At 39.3% G+C, this 11557-nt stretch overlaps 1 pseudogene; it reads left to right on the top strand.

Annotated features, from left to right (window-relative positions):
• Positions 1 to 3294: 3294 nt before the first annotated feature.
• Positions 3295 to 4694, top strand: LOC100390465 (nicotinamide/nicotinic acid mononucleotide adenylyltransferase 1 pseudogene; annotated as a pseudogene).
• The last annotated feature ends 6863 nt before the right edge of the window (positions 4695 to 11557 follow it).

Genomic DNA, 11557 nt, shown 5'->3' with positions numbered 1-11557 from the left:
TTATCCCTCACCTCCCAGGTAAATTTGTGTGTGTGTGCACACATGCACATACACACACAAATGTACATGCATATACACATACATGCACACAAACACATTTACATATCTGATTTTTTTTAGTAATTTTTTCTTTGTGTATAGTGGTGCCCAATGATTATTTGTTTCCCATTTGATGATGATTCTTGTACAAACTGTTCTGAACTGTCTGGCATGTTCCACTACACGTTGCTGGGAATGCCTCTGTCCAATTATACCCCAGGTCTTGGAATCTATTCTATTCCACATGAAGACTTAATGAACTTTAGTAAGTAATGAATTTGTACTTGAAATTATTGCTTGGTTTTGGTATCTAGAATACTGTGATTTTTGTGCAAACGTTTCTGCTTTTCAAGAACACAAGTTTGAAAAGAAAAAGAAAGTTTCGGCCTGTATCCAAGATTTGAACTTTCATAATTTCACTGTGATTGAAACCCTACTCCAGCATCCTGTTTCCCTCATTTACTCCAAAGAAAAACCTATACCTAGCTCCCAGAAATTCTCTTCAAAAACTGAAGGCCTGCTTCTGAAGACAGAACCCAAGGTTGAGGCAATAATATCTGCACACAAAGTACTCTTCATCCGCTGCCCTCAAATTCTTGAATATTCAATCCAGCTTCCACCAGAACAACGGTGGAGTGACTCCTACTCTTCCTGGATGTTAAATGTAAGTTTCTCATGCTCCACTCCATTGTTCTTATTTCGCTCTTGCTAAAACTTCTCCCTCAAACTCTGAACTCCTACTTCCGTATCCCAAACAATATTTTTACTCTTGCTTTTAAGACCTGGTAATTTTTCTGACTTCCTCAGCTACTCATACACACATCGTTCTGCATTCTCAGTCTCAGACAATGACATTCAACACCCCATAAAGTAGCCACCAGGTGCCCCTGTACTTCCAATAGGAGTGACAAGATTCAGAAATCATCGATCACTGTGCTTTTTGGACACCATAATTTACTTGTCTGCCCGTTTTTTCTGCCATTAGTAGCTGAATTCAGCTTCAAGTACTTGTCCCAAATTTTCATATCCAGATTCTGCCCATTGAGGTCCGATAATTTCAGCCTTGGGGTATATCATGGACTAGATCTGTGGCAGCCATATTGACTTGAGCTCAATATTATTTACTGAGCAAGAGAATAGTCTGTAGGCATCAGTTAATAATGTCTTTTTGTTGTTGTTGTTGTTTTTGTTTTTGCTTTGCTAAATTTTCTGGTGGTCACATAGACAAAAAGGCCAATGAATTGCTCAGATTAACCTTAATGCTTGGTACCACTCAGACAGTGCCTGTGAACTCAGTGACCCAGAAAAAAACTGCTTAGAGTTTTTAATGGAAAACAACAGGGTCATGAGTTTGCATGGGGGCTATGAAAAGGAAAACAAAAAATAATTAGCAAAAAGGAAGAATAAATACGAGACGGCGCCATAGTGACAACAGGTTCATTCTTCCACTGAGCCTTGTCTAATTCTCATTTCTCAAGGCTCCCATGAGCTAGCCAAAGGGTCTTCTTGCTCATAAACCTAGACACAGAGATGACAATAATGCTAATTCTGTGTGTGCCAAACCACTGTCATATCTCACAAGTCATTTTTAATAATTACAAGTCATTATTAAAACCAAAGCACAAGTGACTCAGTAAAAGAAATTCATTGCGAGGCTGGATGCAGTGGCTCACACCTGTAATCCTAGCACTTTGGGAGGCTGATGCAGGTGGATCACCTGAGGTCAAGAGTTTGAGACCAGCCTGGCCGACATAGTGAAACCTCATCTGTACTAAAAATACAAAAATTAGCCAGTTGCGGTGGCGGGTGCCTGTAATCCCAGCTACTCAGGAGGCTGAGGCAAGACAATTGCTTGAACCCAGGAGACGGAGGTTGCACTGAGCCGATATCGCACCATTACACTCCAGCCTGGAAAACAGAGAAAAACTCCATCTCTAAATGAATGAACGAATGAATGAATGAATGAATGAACAAATAAATAAATCTGTTGCTGCAGGCCTAGAAAGTTTTATGCTTAATATTTTATTATACAGGTCAAGTAATAGTAGGCTTTGATGACCGTTAAACTGAGTTTCCCCACCTCATTCCTGATGTTTAAGTATGCACCTCCCTTCCATTCTGGAATTTCAGACCATTTTGAAAATAGCAAGAAGAAAATGACTCATTTATATACAAGAAAACCTCCAAAGGCTATCAGCAGATTTCATAGTAGAAACCTGGTAGGCCAGGAGCGCATGGGATGATATATTTAAAGTGTTGGCTGGAAGGTAGGGGACAGACCTTTTCAATCAAGAGCACTATACTCAGTCAAATTGTCCTTTAGCAATAAAAGAAAAAGACTTTTCCAGACCAACAAAACTGTGTGAGTTCATTACCACTAGACCTCCCTTAAAAGAAATGTTAAAGGTTTTCAACTTGAAACAAAAGAACGCTAACAACATAAAAACATATAAAACTGTGAAATTCACTGTAGGCAAAGAAGAAGAGCCTAGATGACTGATTAGATGCAGCCAAGAAGAGCATCTCCCACTGAAAAACCAGGCCAGTAAGAAGACCAGCACAGCCCAAGCAGATCTTTAGATCTTTAGGCATTGAGAGTGGCTGAAGGGGGGATGCAGAAATTAGGCTAAAGGGGGAAGAAGCTGAGAACTCTGAATGAGGTGGTCAAGCACCAAAACTCATTCCTAGCCCCCAAAGCCTCCTGGGGGAGGGATTAGTTAAATAGGCATGTAGTGGCCTACTCTCAGCATGGACCTCCAGAATGCTACATGCAGGAGATCCCATGACCCACACTTGAGCTGGCAGAGAGAGCTGCTAGTAGAGCTGTCAGGGGCAGGACTCCAACCTATGTGGAGCCCAGAAATGTTGACATGGGAACAGCTGCAGTGGATCATGACCGGGAGTGCCAACCCCCCAAGGCTTGCCACATTCCTTAGGAACTTTTGGCCTTTGTTGTCTGTTGGAGCTGACAGAGCTGGGCTGCTTTGCCCATAAGATAAGGCCACTCTGATCTGAGTGCCACCCTAGCTGCCAGTCTCTCTTGAGGTCCCTACCTGGCTATGCCTACTTGCCTGCACTGCCTGCACTGTGCCACTGGCAGTGCAGCCTCGGATACCCAACTAGGGTGCATCGCAGTGGCCACTGCCAAAGCCCCTTTGCTGGCAGACCCCGCCTATCCATTGAGGAGCTTCTGCAGACTGGCCCCTGTCAGTATGCACCCAAGTGAAGCCTCCTCCCGTTGTTTTGCCAGCATGCATGGGTGGACTTCACTGTCCCACCGCCAGCAGTGCACATCACAAACCACTCTGCTGCTACTCTGGTGAAGAGCTTCTGCCAGCACCTCCCATTGGAGTGTTGTTGCCAGCCTACCAGGAACACCTCAGCCCCTCTAGCACAGCAGGTATTTAACCTTGACAGGCCACAGAACAAAGCTGTGGGCCATATTCCAGCCCTTCAGGGTTAACAGCACATGGCCCAGGAGTGCTGAGCTGAGCCTTGGCCCCCTGAAATCTTCCCAAAATGCAGCTAGTCTGCTGAACCCAACTTATACCACAAGCAAATTCTCAAGGGCATCAAAGAAAATAAAAGCAAAAGGTCCCATCCAAAGAACAGCAACTGTAAAGACTGAGGACACATTTTTCCCCTTTGAGAAACAATTTCTCCCTTGAGCCTACCACAGCCTTTCTAAGGTTTTTCCAAGAGAGGCTGAGAGGACCTTTAAGAAAAACCCTGCACCTGGACATGCCTTGAGGGAAGGCGTCAAATCCAGCGTGGAAAAGACAAGGGAGGCATTACAGTTTTCCATTGAAATCAACAACTTCAAGTGCCTACCATAGAAAATTCAAAGACGACTGAAGTGGTTCTCTTTGCTCGTGGTTCTTTTAATCCTGTCACCAACATACACCTCAGGTTGTTTGAGCTGGCCAAGGACGTCGTGAGTGGAACAGGATGATATAGAGTTGTCAAAGACATAATCTCTCCTGTTGGCAATGCATACCAGGAGAAAGGATTCATTCCTGCCCATGGCCGGGTCATCATGTCAGAACTTGCCACCAAGAATTCCAAATGGTTGGAAGCTGGAAATGGAATGGGAAAGTCTTCAGAGTGGATAGAGACTGGTAAGGTGCTAATACACCACCAAGAGAAACTAGAGGCTAGTAACTGTGATAATCAGCAGAACTTGCGATGCTAGAAAGGCCTGGACAAAAGAGGAAGTGGACTGAACAAAGGCAAGATTCTAGTTAAAAGAAATCCCTAGAGCCCAAAAGAAAAGGTGCAACAAGGTCAAGCTATTGTGTGGGACAGATTTACCAGAGTCCTTTGACATTCCCAGTGGGTGGAAGAGCGAAGACATCACCCAAATCATGGCAGACTATGAGCTCGCATGTATTACTCGGGCTGGAAATGACGCTCAGAAATTCATCCATGAATCTAATGTGTTGTGAAAATACCTGAGCTATGTTCAGGTAGTGAACGAATGCATTACTAATGATATTTCATCTACAAAAAGCCGGAGAGCCCTCAGAAGGGGCCAGAACATTTGCTACTTGATGCGAGAACTTGTCCAAGAATACACCGAAAAGCATAATTCGTTCAGTGCCGGGAGTGAAGACAGGAAGACTGGGATCATTCTGGCCCCTTTGCAGAAACACTGAAGAAGTTAAGCCATAGGAATCTACGGCATAGTGATTTGGACTTCCCTTTTGGGGATTTGAGGGAATCTGGCTGTTAGTAACTGGGGAAAGCAACTGTGATCCTGTTGCATAAATTGAAGCTTAAAAGTTCAGTAAACATCAGTGTTAAGTTAGAATCAGGGTGGTTTTTTTCTTTTTATCAGAAATTGCTAAGATTGATATTTTCCGTATGTTCATTTTTTTTAAGAATGCACAAATCTCTTTATCTTTAAAACAACAGATTTAGCAGGACACTAAAACCAGAAGAATTTTTAGTGAAACTAGCTACAAATAAGAAGTCAAAAAGTACATCCTAGCTCTACCACATAAAAGAAGCAAAGTGTGAAAAGCAAATATTCACTTAAAATTCTAACTTTGATTATGAAGGGAACTGACATTTTATGCATGCCTGTTGCTGGGTAATCTGCAGCCAGGGTAGACAAAGGAAGAAATTCTTACAGTGGTGATCTTATAGAACGAACCATTGATAAATCATCTCCCCTTACGCCAAATAAAGGTTGTGCATTTGCCTGGCAGAAACACTGCACCAATAGTTCTCTGTGGCACATATCAGAATTGCCAACTAAACTTTGGCAAGACCTACCTGCATAGAGCTCCACCTCTGGAGGAAGGGAATGAGGTCCAAGCCCTCCTATGCTTAGATAGATGCAAGTATTTCTGATGTCCCCCAGAGGTAGAAAGCTGCTGCCTTCCACTTTATACCCATTCACTTAGCCTTGCTATGGATCACGCTCCTGTCTTTATCTTGAGGAACAACTTCAGAGATGACATCATGCTACCTTGAATTGAGAGGGGTCTCATTCAAGGATTTTATAAGTCTGAGGGCACTTAGCCTTTATTGGTAGCTTAATCGAAAGAACTGAGTGGGGCAAAGTGGCACATGCTCTGTAATCCCATCTACTCTGGAGGCAGGAATGGAGGATCTCTTGAGTCTAGGAGTTTGAGACCAGCCTGGGCAAAATATTGAGAACTTGTCTTTTAAAATACTGGAGTTTCTGAAGAGCCCTGCTGTTTCTCTTCTAGCCCACTGCAAATCTGCCATTTGTGAGTTTAGGCCAAAAAAGGATCTGTCTTCCTACACTTTTTTGCTTCTTCTTTTTTTGTGTGAAGTTTAACCAAAAGTAGTATTCTCAAATAGTTAGTCATAGCTTTATGTTAAAAAAACAAGTTTGTTACACAGTTTGCTACTGATTAAAATTTTGTGAAAGTTTTACCAATTAGTAAAGCAAAAAGACCAGTAATAGCTTTTTGCAGATTAGTTTTATGGTTTGTGAAAATAATCCTGTGATAGAAACAGGACTGAAGTTTAATTTCTAATGAAAATAGAATAATGTGCCTTTCTGCAATTTCTACTTCATACCTACACCATTTCAGATGAAGGGTTTGTAACTGCAGAAGAAAAAAATATTTAGGAAAGTACAATTGTATAGTCATATCTGAATCTACGGTTTAAAAAAGGAAACTATTAAAGTTAAGTAAACGTATGTGTTATAGCTTCCAACTTACTCTTACTGAAGCCACCAGCCAACTCTCAAAGAGAGGGAGGGTGCAAAGCCTGATATTTGGCAGGTTTCAGCATCTATTTGCCAAGTAAATGAAAGGTTGGAATGTCAAATCCTATGGATGAGAGTCATTTTTCTACTCCTTAGCTTTCTGGAGTTTACAAGTTGAAGCGAGGGGCCAGGCATGGTGGCTCATACCTGTAATCCTAGCATTTTGGGAGGCCAAGGCAGGCAGATCATTTGAGGTGAAGAGTTCAAGAGCAGCCTGGCCAACATGGTGAAACCCCTTCTCTACAAAAAAAAAAAAAAAAAAAAAAAAAACCCAGGTGTGGTGACAGGGATCTTAGTCCTAGATACTCAGGAGGCTGAGGTAGGAGCATGGCTTGAACCTGAGAGGTGGAGGGTGCAGTGAGCTGAAATTGTGCCACTGCACCTGGGTAATAGTCAGACTTGTGTCAAAACACAAAACAAAACAAAAAAAGAGTTGAAGGAGCCCTGGAAAATCAAAACAATGAACTTCACAGGAAAGTAAACATTAATGACTGATGTGACTTTTTTGAGGAGGAAGAGAATGTGCCATTGTTGATTCCCTACCACATCATTTCCATAATCTGTTTTTGTACTGTGAATTTAGAGGAAATACGTGATGCGGGGGTTTTGCATGTTGTATACTTTTTACCACTTACATTGTATAACTTGAATGCAACAAACAAACCTCCAATATAAGTTCCTTTTTGGCATTTTCATTCAGATGAATCGAGAGCCTTTATAGTAGTGTTTACCTATGTGAACAGCAGACCTTTTAGATAAGAGAAGTGGGTTCTCCTCAGTGATGAAGGTGTAGAGATTAAGCCATGGGGATGATTTAGGTTGAATAATGAAGAATGCACTTTCTTTTCATTTTTTGCCATCTGGAGGGTCTAACCACAGAGTAGAAGGAAGCATCCCCTAGGTCAGCATGCTGGGTGGCGCTTTTATCTTCCTTACCGCAGCCTCTCTTTTTACTATTCTAGAAGTCCAGACGTTGCTATATTATAAAATAGGCTCCTTTAACATGTATTTCCAAGTGCCATTTCCTCTGCCATTCTCATAATGTTTTGCAAAGGCCTCTTGATCTAAGAATTTCACCATGGCATCACCTCAACTGTGAGGATGTATAAACAGTGTCCACCTCTGATATCTGACTTAGTTTACCCGAGGTGCTTCTTAAATTCGTAGTGTCAACACTTACTGAGCCCTTACTGTATGCTGGGCATGTGTCATTGAGTACCTTATATCATAAGGAAACTAAGCCAAATCAGGGGACTGGTGTAAATGGTGAAACTGGGCTTGAATTTAAGCTTTGTCTTTGGAGCCAGTACCCTTAACTTCTTCTTGTGTAAAATATTACTTTTCAAAGAAAGAAGTTTTAGCTAAATCACAAAATTTTCATTTATCCTAAGTGTATACAAATAAAGCTTTCAACAACAACAAAAAAGATTAAAGGAAAATCAGCCCACCCAGATGAGAAAAAAAAACACTACAAAATTTCTGGCAACTTAAGCAGTCAGACTCTCTTCTTAAGAAGTGGGTTCTCTTTGGTGATGAAGATGTAGAGATTGAGAGTAGAAGGAAGCATGCAGGCTGGTGGGAGGCAATGAAGATCATCCAGATTTAGGAGAAAACTGAAACATAATTCAAAGAATCTAAGGCATCCAGTAAAAGGGTACAGGAGTGAAAGACAAAAATAGCTCTTTAAGAAAGAACCAAACTGATCTTATGCAGCTGAAAAATTTACTGCAGGATTTTCACAATACAATCAGAGGTATTAAAAGCAGAATAGACCAATCTAAGGAAAGAATTTCCGAGCTTGAAGACCATTTTGAATTATTTCAATCAGTCAGAAACAAAGAAAAAGAATAAAAAGAATGAATAAAAAGTTTGAGAAAGATGGGTTTATGTAAAGAAACAAAACCTACAACTCATTGGTTTACCTGAGAGGGAGAAAGAGCAAGCAACTTGGAAAATATATTTGAAAATATTCTTCACAAAAATTTTACCAACCTCACTAGAAAGGTTGACATTCAAACTCAGAGAATTCAGAGAACCTCTGCAAGATACTATATAAGACAACCATTCCCAAGACACATAGTTAACAAGTTCTCCAAGATCAAAATGAAAGAAAAAATATTGAAGACTGCTAGAGTGAAAGGGGAGGTAACCTAAAATGGGAACACCATCAGGCTAACAGCAGACCTTTCCGAAGAAGCCAAAAGAAATTGGGGACCTATATTCAGCATCTAAAAGAAAAGAAATTTCAACCAAGAATGTTATATCCAGCCAAACTAAGCTTCAAAAACAAAGGAGAAATAAAATTCCTTTTAGACAAGCAAATGCCAAGGGAATTTGTTTCCACCCAAAATGCCTTATAAGAGGTTCTTAAAGGAATGCTAAACATGGAAACAAAAGACTGTTACCAGCAACCACAAAAACATACTTAAGTACACAGACCATTAACACTATAAAACAACTATACAATCAAGTCTATATAACAAGCAGCTAAAAACATGAAAACAGGATCAAATCTGCACACATTAATACCAATCTTGAATGTAAACATGCTAAATGACCCACTTAAAAGCTACAGTGTGGCAAGTTGGACAAAGAAACAAAACTCAATTGTATGCTGTCTTGAAGAAATCCAGCTCACATTTATTGACACCCATAGGCTCAAAGTAAAGGGATAGAGAAAATCTATCAAGCAATAGAAAACTAAAAAGAGCCAGGGTTGCTATTTTATTCCACACAAAACATAGTTTAAACCAATAATGATAGAAAGGTCAAAAAAGGCCGTTTCATAATTGGAAAGGGTTCAATTCAAAAAATAGACTTAACTATCCTAATATATATGCGCCCAACACTGGAGCACCCAGATTCATAAAACGAGTTCTTAGAGACCTACAGAGACATAGATAACCACACAATAATAGTGGGAGACTTCAACACCCCACTGATAGTATTACACACATAATTGAGACAGAAAACTAACAATGACATTTGGTACCTAAACTCAACATCTGACTAAATCAACCTAAAAGACATCTACAGAACACCCTATCCAACAACAGCAGAATATACATTCTCCTCGTCTGCACATGGCACATACTCTAAAATTGACCACATGCTCATCCACAAAGCAATTCTCAACAAATTTTTAAAAAATAAAAATCATACAAATCATACTCTTGGACCACAGCATAATGAAACAGAAATTAATACTAGAAGATCTCTCGAAACCATACGACTACATGGAAATTTAACAACCTGCTCCCGAATGACTTTTGGGTAAACAATGAAATTAAGGCAGAAATCAAGAAATTCCTTGAAAGTAGTGAAAAGAAACACACCAGAATCTCTAGGATACAACTAAAGTAGTATTCAGATAAAAATCTATGTGCTAAACGCCTATATTGAAAAGCTAGGAAGATCTCAAATTAACCACCTAACACCACACCTAGGGAAATTACAGAAAGAAGAAACTCAGAACTAACAGAAGAAAAGAAATAACCAAAACAAAAGCTGAACTGAATGAAATTGAGATAGCAAAAAAAACCATACAAAAGAGCAATAAAATGAAAATTTGTTTTTTGAAAGAATAAATAAGATTGATAGACCTCTATCTAGACTAACAAAGGAAAAGAGAAGATTTTTTAAAAATGCAATCAAGAATGACAAAAGGAACACTATCACCAATCCCACAGATTTTTTTTTTTTTTTTTTTTTTTGAGACAGAGTTTCACTCTTGTCACCCAGGCTGGAGTGCAATGGCACAATCTTGGCTCACTGTAACCATCGCCTCCTGAGTTCAAGCAATTCTCCTGCCTCAGGCTCCCGAAGTTGCTGGGATTATAGGTGCCCACCACCATGCCCAGCTAATTTTTCTATTATTATTATTTTTAGTAGATACAGAGTTTCACCATGTTTGCCAGGCTGGTCTTGAACTCCTGACCTCAGGTGATCCACCCATCTCAGCCTCCCAAAATGTTGGGATTATAGGTGTGAGCCACCACACCCAGCCTTCACAGAATTTTTTTAAATCCTTATAAACTATTATAAGCACCTCTGAGCACACAAACTAGAAAATCTAGAAGAAACTGATAAATTCCTTGAAACATACAACCTCCCAAGATTCAACCAGGAAAAAAATGGGAACCCTGAGCAGATTAATAGTGAATTCTGAAATTAAGTGAGTAATGAAAAGCCTACCAACCAAAAAAAGTTCTGGACTGGACAGGTGCACAGCTGAATTCTAACAGATGTACAAAAAAACGCTAGTACCAATCCTACTGAAACTATTCCAAAAAATTGGAATTCAAATTATCTCTATTTACAAATGATATGATTTTATACTTAGGAAACTCCACAGTGTCTGCCCAAAAGCTTCTAGATCTAATAAACAACTTCAACAAAGTTGGAAGATATAAAATCAATGTACAAAAATCAGTAGTATTTTTACACACCAATAATGTTCAAGCTTAGAGCAAAATAAAGACCACAATCTTATGCATATTAGTCACAAAAGAAAAAGAATACCTAGAAATACAACTAACCAGGGAGATGAAAGATCTTTACAATAAGAATTACAAAACACTGCTAAAAGAAATCAGAGATAACACAAACAAATGGAAAAACATTTCATGCTCATGGATAGAAGAAGCAATATTGATAATATAGTAATAACGCTTAAAGCAACTTATAGATCAAATGCTATTTTTGTAATACTAACCAATGTTATTTTTCACAGTATTAGAAAAAAATTCTTCTAAAATATATACAGAACTTAGAAAGAGTTTAAATACTCAAAACAATCCTTGGGGGGAAAGAAAAGCCAGAAGCATTACACTATCCAACTACAAACTATACTACAAGGCTATAGTCACCAAAACATTGTGGTACTGGTACAAAAACAAACACATAGACCAATGGAATAAGTCAGCACAGAAATAAAGCTGCATGCCTACAACCATCTGATCTTTAATGAAGTTGACAAAAACAAACAATGAGGAAAGGATTCCCTATTCAATAAATGATCCTGGAATAAGATATGCAGAAAATTAAAACTAGACCCCTTTATTTCACTATGTAAAAAAATCAACTCAAGATAGATTAAAGTCTCAAATGTAAAACCTAAAACTATAAAAACCCTTGAAGAAAACATAGGAGATGCCATTCTGGACATAGAACTGGCAAAGATTTCATAACAAAGACTCCAAAACTGATTGCAACAAAAACAAAAACTGACAAGTGAGACCTAATTAAACTTATGCATGGCATAAGAAACTA

This window comes from Callithrix jacchus, chromosome 18 (genome assembly GCF_049354715.1).
Source record: "Callithrix jacchus isolate 240 chromosome 18, calJac240_pri, whole genome shotgun sequence".
In the NCBI taxonomy this organism is placed as follows: domain Eukaryota; kingdom Metazoa; phylum Chordata; class Mammalia; order Primates; family Cebidae; genus Callithrix; species Callithrix jacchus.
The sequence above is the reverse complement of the archived record's forward strand: the minus strand, read 5'-3'. Positions and strand labels throughout refer to the sequence as shown.